We start from the raw sequence: 10,972 nt of genomic DNA on the forward strand, positions 1-10,972 counted from the left end.
TTTTGTGGGAGAAAGACGTTGATGTTGATAAAACGTATTTGAGTGAAAATTTTAAGATGTATGCCATATTATTTTCGTAAATATGTATAGTTTTTGTTTTGGTATATATGTCATGTATTTTGATTTTGATGTAATTGTATATAATTTTTGTTTTTGCTTTATAGCTATTAAATATATGGTACAAAATACTCCATTTAGATTTATGTTCTCTTTAACTAAAATACAAGTTATAAACAAAAATATGTTAAATTAAAAAAAATTATATTTTAAAAAACAAGATATTTTACATCGATTAACTCCACAAATTATATGAAAAGTGACCCTACTCCCTATGCCATCGATTAATCGTCCTAATTTTAGGAAAAGTCAAAGATTTTTCCTAAATTATCATAACACCTGATGCGAAAAGTGAAGAATTTTTCCTCGGTTCACACTACAACAAATGAGAAAAATGATGCATTTTTCGTAACACCCATTCGTTACTGTAGGCTCCCAACCGAGATAAAAATTATTTTATATAGTAGAGATGCTATGGTTTAGTTCGCCTGAGGGATTAATAAGGTTGCGGGGGTAGGTATGTAAACTTGTTTTTAGCTAGACGTGGGGAAATGTAGGACTAATTGCTGATTTTATGCCAATAAAAAAAATCATAATCACATGATATTTTGAAAAATATTAAATTTTATTGACTAAGTATATCATAATTAATTTCCCTATTCAAAGCCTATAAAAGCAAAATATGTCATGCATGCTTAGTAAACTAGACAAATAAATTAATAATCTAAACACCCTCATACTACATTGAAACTTATAATTGATTAATAATAACTTGTACGTCTCAAATGCAATCCGTAACAATATTAAAGGTCTTCAAGTGCTGGCCCTTAATGCCAACCAAATCCAACCAACAATAGCAAGAAGTCACTCTTGTTTTCATTCAAATTGAAACTGTCACTACGTCTCAAACAGATACCAAAGTGAAACCAATGATTTTTCCTGAATACATCAGTGTGAAATTGTATCTTCAACTAACACAGGACTATGATGCTTATAAACTCCTTGCAGGATTCAACACTGATCCATATGACTCTGGTAAAATTTTAGAAGAGGTTTTCATTGAGGGTTGCACTGATCTGATTAATAGATCATTACTCTCCGGGGTTTCGATTTGGAACGGTAATGACTCTGCTGTCTTCAAATCAAACGATGACACACCTTTCCTGTTTGAGAAAAAGATGCAGAACCTCCTCACTGAATCTGATTGAGATTAAAAAAGACTCATGACTTGTAAGTTTTACTTTGATGCTATAGTTTGTTATATCTTTTAAATAAGATCATTAGGTGTTGTAATATGTGTTTTTAGCTATTGTCTTGTGAAGGACTAAAGAGTATGGTGCGTTTATCCTTTTACTAAGAGTGGTCACTACTAAAAAGTGTGTTATTACGCAAGGCCAAAACCTTCTATAATTAAAAAAAGCCGTGGGGAAAATCTAATTTAGAGACGATTATAGATCCCTCGTTAAAATCCTCCCCGGTAATCCTTATTGAAGGTCATGAAAACCCACGGTATTAAGCCAATGAAAACCCAAAATCCTCCCCGGTAATCCTTATTGAAGGTCATGAAAACCCACGGTATTAAGCCAATGAAAACCCACAGTATTAAGTCAAACTGTGAAAAATGAGTGAGTAGGGGGTTTCAAAATCGAACAAATCTAATAGAAAACTACAAACCAAGCCAAATCAGACATAAACTGCAAAAAATCGAATTTGATTCGGATGTATTTGCGCGCAGTTTGGTTTGGTTTGCGGTTTGTATTTTGGAAACTAAACTAAACTAAACCAAATTGCATTATATTACGACCTAAACCCTATTATGCTTTAACCTTATAATTAAAAACTATTTTCTCTTACTCATATTTAGGATTTTAGTTTAAACATTCTCAAATATCTCTTAGTAGTATCGTTCATTCTTCACATCTTCTTTGCCATGTAAGTCTCTCTTATTTTACTCTAATCTCTCATCTCTTATGTTCTTTATTTTTCATCTTCTCATTTTTATGTTGTTGTTTTCTCTTCCAATTACGTTTTCATCACATCTTTCTTTTCTAGTCTTACATCTCTTTTGTTCTTTCTTTTTCATTTTCTCTAATCTCCTCCACCTCTGTTTTTTCTATTTTATAATAATGTCTTTGATATTGTTTTATGCTACTATTTTATTTTTTATTCAATTTTGTCTAGTTTGAATTTTGTATATTGAATGAGAAATATTTTTTATCTAAAGATGATTACTTTTGATGTTATTTGGTAATGTATCAATGACTAAACACAAAGTTATGTTGTTTTCTATATGTATATGTACGACTCAATAAAAATCTTATAAAAAAACCGAACCAATTCAAACCGCATTGGTTTGATTCGGTTTTCTCTTACGGTTCAGATGATTTTTATCGTCAAAACCGCCCAAACCGTATGGAACACCCATAATATTACCCATGAGCTTTGGCGGTTTTTCAAGGGATTTGGAGATCCTATTGACAAGTATGTGCCTAGAGAATGCATTTACAATGTGGTTAGGTACATGACTGCCACACCCCAATTTTGATCCTGAATCGCCGATTCAATATATTCATCATAGTTGTTGCATCTCTACATAGTATAACATGCATTCCATATTGCATAGTGCTTAAAATATCAGTCGAAATAAATTTTGGATCTACAGGCTGACCGGTTGAATCAATTTTCAAATCAGCGGGCAGAAAATTTCAAAATAAGGCTTGCAGACATTAGTTTTATTAATCTACGTTTCTCGTAGTTTAATCTGGCGTGCTCAATTTATTTTTTGGCTAATTTTTCGGTCATATTTTGATCCGTCTGAGCGTTTTAACCATGCGTTTTCCATTTCAAAATTTGACAAAAAACGTGTATGTTTTCGAGAAGTTTATTTCGTGTTAATCATTTTAATGCAATAAGTTTAATTTTTCGAATATTCTTGCACCCTATTTTTATTTATTTTAATTCTTTTTAATTTTATTTTTTTAGTTAAAATACCAAAAATGTAAATAGAATTTTTAAATAATCATTTTGATTTTATTTAATTCTATCAAAAATATTAGAATTTCTTATTTCATTTTATTTCAAACTCTTTCTAATTACTAAACTATTTAAAGGGGCATTTTGGACTTAATTGATGAATTTGTAACCCTATTTGTTCACTATAAATACTAACTCATGCTATTGGCCAAAGAGGAGCAAAAACATAGACAAAAAAAACTCAATAAGCGGCGCCTCCCCCTATGGTATCTCTCTCAATTTCAACAGCCAATAAGAAACATAAACCCATCTGCCAATCAATAAAGGGGACGGTGCATCCTCATTGATCTTTTTCTCTTGGTGTTAGAAAATTGGAAATAACACAGAAATAAAGAAAAACGTTTGGAAGAAGAGGGGACTTCTTTCTTCAATCTTCAACTCACATTGCCGGCCCTACTTTCGGCGACCATATATTTACCTTCACTTTCCATCAACATTTTTGGCACACAACCTCTACTTCATCACCAAACAAAAAACCATCTTCACTTGGCTCCTTCAAACACTCAACCTTCCTCCCATGAACAAACCGACATATGCACCCGAAACCACGCGATAACCATCGTACAACAACCGCGTAAACCGCTTTCTTACCCTCACTAACGTTGACCACGAACCGCCGTTGTTAGTTGTAGCTCCTTCACATACACGTCGTTGCCACGAAACAACCACGTCACATCTTGCATCACTATAAAAACCGGTTTTGAAATCGTCATCACCTTGAGCTTCAACAAACAATAGCAACACAATAACTTTCGCAGCTTTGGTTCGAAATAACAACGACATTTTCTCGAGCTAAACAACAACAACATCATTCACACATAAAACTAACAACATACAACCACTCCGAACAACCTCGGACCACCGTGAAAAGATCACATCCACACACACCACCTTCATAGCGTCTCCAATCCTCCAACTTCCAAGCACACGCTGTAACAAACCGCATTCAAGGCTACAACTCAGTTGCAGCTCCGACAATATTCGAAAGACACATCTATGTACCTCACAACAGCCACAAAACAATATTTCAAAACAAAGAAGGAGAAGAAGAAGGTTTTAAACAGATCCAGATTCCTCACTCCACCCACCGCAACACCATTATTCCGTCAACATCTAGGAGTCGTCGTTTTTTTTCCGTCGGATCTGAACGTCTCACCGTGGTAGTCTTCCTTTCCTTTTGATTCTTCACTTTGATGGTAGGATTGTTGTTTTGGGTGTTTTCAAATGAAGCTTTTTTGGTAGGTCTTTTGTTTTTTTTTATAAAAAAATCATGCATTGTGTGAATTCAACTTTAACTGCTGAGAAATAAGAAATAAGTTTGAGAGATCCCTTATGTCTGCAACGTTACTTTTGAATAAAAAAAACAAAATGAATAATGTTTTAAATGGTCAACTTTAATTGTTTTAATATGTATTCATTATGTTACTGATATTTTTCTATTAAAGTTTAAGAGTTAAGTATCTACTTTAATGAAATTTGGTCTTCGGTTTGCGTTGTCATTCACCGAATCTCATTCATGTTCTTTTGGTTATATGATTTATTATTACTTCATTATTTTAAAAAAAATTTAATGTATTTTATTATGAACTTATGGTTTGGTTTGTAGTGATAAGAAAATTTTCATTTTCCAATGCTGATTTTTTTTGAGTCATTATTATTTATGATAAGATTTAGACAATTAAGATGGACCTCTTGCATCTCTATTTTCGTTATACACCTCCCTTATTTTTAGTTTATTTAGCTTTGCTTTGACTCCTTTAGATTCTTTATTTATTTCAATTGATTAATTTGATTAGTTAATGTGTGACAAGTTAAATATCAAAGAAAAAAAACTATTCCTCAACCATTTTCAAATCTTTATCCATTTGCTAGCAAACCTCGATTAGATATCGAGTGATTTTTCTTAAGATCAAATGCAACATCGAGTGACTTTTCATAAATCAAACGTAATTTCAAACTTTCGTATATTGATCATTTTAATTTAATTTCAAATCATTTTCTTTAGTAAGTTGGAAGAAAAAGATTACCTGGATGAAATATCTAGTCGTAATCCCGAATATTAGGCCCAAGTTGTAAGAGCTTGTAAGCCCTATGTATTCGTCTTCTCTTTAAAATATTTGTAAATATTCAAACATATTTTTCTCAATAAAATCTGAAGAAAAATATTATCCTAGATGGAATATCCAGTCGTAATCCCGAATATTAGGCCCAAGTTGTAAGAGCTTGTAAGCCCTATGTATTCGTCTTCTCTTCAAAATATTTGTAAATATTCAAACGTCTTTTCTCAATAATTTTGAAATAAAAAGATTACCTGGGTGAAAGGTCTAGACGTAGCCCCGAGTATTAGACCCAAGTTGTAAGAGCTTGCAAGTCATAAATATTCGTCTTTCAAGCCCAAAAATACATTCAACCAATCAAACTCTTTTTTCGCCGCCGTGCGATCGATCAGAAAAACCCTTTTCATAAACGAAAGACATTTTGTCTTGAGATGATGCAAAGCAATGTTTCGGCCACAATTGTTGTGTTGAGATAAGTGATGTTTTTCCGAATGTTGATTTGTAAATCCATTCGATGTGTGGTATACGTTCGCTCCTCATCTGTTTTGGGTAAAACAATGTTTTCGTCGATTAATACAATATAGCTTTCGCTAAAATCGACCAACAAACAAACATTTTCTTCCCAGAACTACGTAAACCTTGACTTCTCTATTGAGATACGTAGGAGCAGGATTTGTAAATCTTGTCAGGCCCACTAAGAAAAAACTTAGGTTTAGTCCTTCGTCAAAAATCCAAAAACATTATTCCCTCTCCCTTTCTTTCTTTCCCACCTAATAACTCGAGAAGCCTAACATTTCTAAGATGACAATAACACACACAATTAACCTAATGGTTCCCGTTGAGTACAACGGACGTAAGGGGTGCTAATACCTTCCCCTTGCGTAATCGACTCCCGAACCCTGGTATTGGTTGCGACGACCATAATCATTGTCGTTCTTTCTTGGGTTTTATCGATATTTCCCTTTTCCTTTTTAGGAATAAATAAAGTTCGATGGTGACTCTGTTCAGTCCATCATTGCGAGCGTGCGATTACGCTTCGCTTAAGTCGTGCCTCTCATTTTCTGAGGTACGACAAATGGCGACTCTACTGGGGACAACATGTTTCCCTAAGTGAGTCAAGCCTAGTTAGGTCATTTGTGTGCTTTTTTTTGTTTACTTGTGTGGCGTTTATTTATTTATTTTGTTATCTTTATTGTCATATTGATATAATCTGTTGTATTGGTTCCATTATGCTTTGGTACTTGGATACTCTGATTGCAAACCTTGAGGGAAAGACTTTTTACCCGAGTCTCGAGTAAAAACATAAGATAGGACGAGGTTGAGTAGCGCGGGTCCGCGAGATGAATTTCTCGTTGGGTCTGTGCGAGAACCTTACTTAGAGTAGATCCTTGGGAGGATGTTGTCGCCCGACAAGTAAGTTGCCGTAAGCTTCGATATTTTCTAATGGATCCATGACTCTGAGGACCATTTGTAGAACCTTGATCCTTTGGCCAACTAGGAAAGATGGTTGCGTAGTGTGGGTCCGCGAGATGAATTTCTCGTTGGATCGATGCCAGAACCTCACTTGGAGTAGATTCTTTGGATGAAGTTGATGCCCGACAAGTAAGTCGCCACAGGCAACAAACACTCTAATTGATCCATGACTTTATGAACTTTTTTTGAAACCCTAGATCTTACCCGGTGAGAACCTATTCTTGGAAAACAATCAGATCCATCAGTACCTCAGACTTTTGAACCTGTGTATTGAAGGAAAAAAAAACAAATATACATAGCCTGCATTGCATTCATTCACATTCCATTGCATCTGCATCTCATCATAATGCATGTCATTTTCCAGACAAAATACAAAAAAACTCATCCATCCTTTGTCCATGATCAACAAAGTGATTCCTGACACGCGTTTAGAATAAAGAACCATGTCTCAAGAGGTGATGGACGAGCTAAGGAAAAGTCAAGAAGCATTGAAGGAGGAACTAAATATTCTGAAGAGCCAAATGGGATGGGTCGTGGAAACCCTGCAAGCCTTACTGAGAAAAGAGGGTCATCCCATACCCATTGCTGTAACGGAGGGAGCTACTACTCCACATCCATCAGGTGTTACTTCTAGTCAAGGGAAATTCTATGTGGAAACTCCTCATCTACCGGTATATGGACCTCCCTCAAGACGTCATCATCATCATCCTCTGGCTATTCCTCCTCAAAATCACCGAAGTCAGGTTCATAACAAAAATCAGAATCAGAACAAGGGGAACAAAAATCACAACGACCCGATTCCGGTGCCATATAACAAGCTCTACTCGCAGCTGATCCAGAATGCTTTGGTGACTCCTCGAGCTCTCACACCTACGTCACTATACCTGCCATGGTACAATCCAAATGCAACATGTGAATTCCATAAAGTGGCAGTGGGACATGACCTGGATTCTTGCTTAGCGCTGAAAGCCTTGGTACGAGAACTGATTAACAAAAAGAGCTTAGTCTTTGAAGAAGATCACCCGAAGGTGAAATGCGAATACCATACTGGAACATTGGGGAACTCCATCGAGGAATGCAAGAATTTTAAGCTCAAGCTGCAAAGATTGATTGACATAAGGTAACCAACACTCAAGGAGGAAGGCTCAGGTACATATATCTTGATTTTTGGGCCAAGTAATGAGAAAGGGAAAGGACCCCTGAAACCCCTCAAGGTTTTGTACCACAAGGAAGAGGTCAGGGATGTGGCTTGTAACACCCCAATAAAATAAAATAATTATTAAAAATTGAATTAATAGTATATTATTAATTTAATTAAATAATTAGATTATTATTATTGGATTATTTTAATTATTTTGGAATAATAATTATTATTGGAAATATATAAGTGTGAAATGAGGAAAGAGAATCCCATTTGGTAAAGAAGTGTTTTCACGTGAAAACAGAGAAACTGCAGAGAAGAGGAAAAGGGCAGAGGCAGAGCAAGAGGAAGAAAGTTGGAGAAGAACGGAAAGGCTTGCAGCTCAAAGATTCGCCGGATTGTTAAGGTAAGGGGGGTTTATCGTCGATTAATGGGTATTATGGGATAATATGCAATGGGTAGTGAGAAACCGTTGAATCGACCCTAATTGGGATTTGGAATGCTGAAAATTTGTGATGAATAGGTTGAGTGAAAACCGTAATCAAATTGATAATTGTGTGTGTAATCAAACCGATAAATTGGTGATGAATGGCGACGGGTAGGTTTGAGTGGGAAGGGTCTGGAATGGGCACATGAGATCCCTGCCCAAAGAAAACGCGTCTGGTGAACTGTCATGTTCGCCTAGCGAACATAACCTTCGCCTAGCGAAGGAACGCGCCTCAACCTCGCCCCAGCGAGATTAAGAGGTGTTGCTACTGTAATGTTCGCTGTGGACTCGCTGGAGCTTCGCCTAGCGAGTGAGTGCTAGCTGTGTTTTTCACCAAAACAGAATGAGTTCGCTATTACCTTCGCCTTGAGCTCGCCTAGCGAATTAATTTACCAATTTCCTGGAGCTGTTCGCCTTGAGCTCGCCTAGCGAACCAGAGCTTCGCCACTGCCTCGCCTAGCGAGCAAGGCAGAAGAAGTGTTTATACATGTGTTGCTGAGGTGTTTCATACATGTGTTGAGGAGGTGTTTTATATATGTGTTGATGATGTGTTGATACATGTATTGATGATGTATGATGATATGCAAAATGTTGTGAATGTATATATTATGCATGTATTTGTGAATGGACTGTCGTATGGCTTAGAGTGTGAGCATATGTCCATTGTGAGTTGTTGTTGATGCTGCATTGCTAGATGATTAGTGTGCATGGCATAGCCTGTGGGGCTGTAGCTAATTCCCATTGTGAGGAATTGGTGAGTGAATCGTTGTGAATTGTTGTTGATGTTTGCATGCTAGATGATTAGCTTGCATAGTCTAGCCTTTGGGGCTGTAGCTAATTCCCATGGTGAGGAATTAGTGAGTGAGTCATTAGATCTCAATGAGTGGGACTAGTGAGCTTAGTAGCCGTATCCGGAGGGATCGGTGAGCTTGAACTATATGTTCAAGGATAGTCGGTACCGCATGTGTAGAGTCTCATTGCATAAAAATATGCATGGCGTATAATATGAATGGATGTGTTCCAATATTATACGTGTGTTGTGTTGTTGTTAAGTATGATTTGAGATTATACTGGTATTGTATATTGATGTTGAGAATGATGTTTAAGCCAATGAGCTATTACTGAATGTGTATTGCAATTAGGGTGATTGATGTGTTAATTACTTGGCATTACATGTTGTTTTATAATGCTTATTATATTGATTGAGGAACTCACCCTTACAACTATTTTTCAGGTAACGAGAAATGAGTTGAGTAGAAGCAAATGCTTGGAGTCTAGTGTAGTCTCCCTAGTGGGTCATGCTCTGATAGATGTAACATCGGGCGGGAAAACTTTGACTATTATTGTTGTTGTTGTTGAACTAAATTACATGTGATGTTACATGTTTTGCATGATTGAGTTGATCTCTATCCGCTGCGTAATTGTGCAAATACTTTATATTTAACTTTAAATAAAAGAGCATGATGGTTATATTGTTTAAATGGTGTGGAATGTTTGTGTGACACCCTTGGTGCACTATCACTCTGATTATATATTTATTATTTTAATTAAATTTTGGGGGTATTTTAGAAGGGTGTTACATTAGTGGTATCAGAGCATAGTCGGTCGTGTCGAGTCATAATTATTCTGTTTCCCCTGTACGGGATAGGTGTTGTGTAACCCTATCAGTACTTATTGTTTTAGCTTGTTGGGTTTTCAGAATAGAGATGGCTGGAAGAGGTAGAGATGATGCTGCAATTGCTGAGGCTCTGGGTATGCTAGCCGGAGTACTTGGAGGGAATCCGAATGTTGTGGGAATGGGAGCTGCTCGTCAACTGAGTGAGTTCCAGAAGAACAATCCTCCAATGTTCAAGGGAGCATACGATCCAGATGGTGCTCAGAAGTGGTTGAAGGAGATCGAGAGGATCTTCAGAGTAACTGAGTGTGCTGATAACCAGAAGGTCAGGTTCGGTACACATATGCTGTCAGAGGAAGCTGATGATTGGTGGGTTGCTACCCGCACTGAGTTGGAATCTGCTGGGAATACTGAGATCACTTGGGCTGTGTTCAGGGAAAGGTTCCTGAGAAAGTATTTTCCAGAGGATGTCAGAGGAAAGAAAGAGATAGAGTTCTTGGAATTGAAGCAGGGTAACAGGTCCGTTACTGAGTATGCTGCTAAGTTCACCGAGCTGTCAAAGTACTATACTCCCTATAATGAGGCTGCTGGAGAATTTTCGAAATGTGTGAAGTTTGAGAACGGGTTGCGTCCTGAGATCAAACAAGCTATTGGATATCAGAGGATCAGGGTGTTCTCTGACTTGGTTGACTGTTGCAGAATTTTTGAACAGGATTCCAAGGCTAGAGCAGAGAGCTATCAGCAGAGGGTTGATAGGAAGGGTAAGAATCAGATGGATCGTGGAAAACCGTATGCAGCTGGCAAAGGTTTCCAGAGGCAGAGTGGGATGAAGAGGCCTAGTGGGGGAGATTCTAGTGCTCCTGCTAAGTGTTATAGATGTGGTCGGGCTGGACATCGTGTTCATGAGTGTACCAGTGCTGAGATGAAGTGTTTCAAGTGTGGGAAAGGTGGCCACTTGGCTGCAGAGTGCCGGTTGAAGACTGTAACTTGTTTCAACTGTGGAGAGTTGGGTCATATCAGTCCCCAGTGTCCTAAGCCGAAGAAAGAGAATCAGTCAGGAGGCAAGGTTTTTGCTCTATCAGGTTCTGAGACTTCTGCAGATGATCGTT

The sequence above is a fragment of the Lathyrus oleraceus genome, chromosome 1, assembly GCF_024323335.1.
Source record: "Lathyrus oleraceus cultivar Zhongwan6 chromosome 1, CAAS_Psat_ZW6_1.0, whole genome shotgun sequence".
In the NCBI taxonomy this organism is placed as follows: domain Eukaryota; kingdom Viridiplantae; phylum Streptophyta; class Magnoliopsida; order Fabales; family Fabaceae; genus Lathyrus; species Lathyrus oleraceus.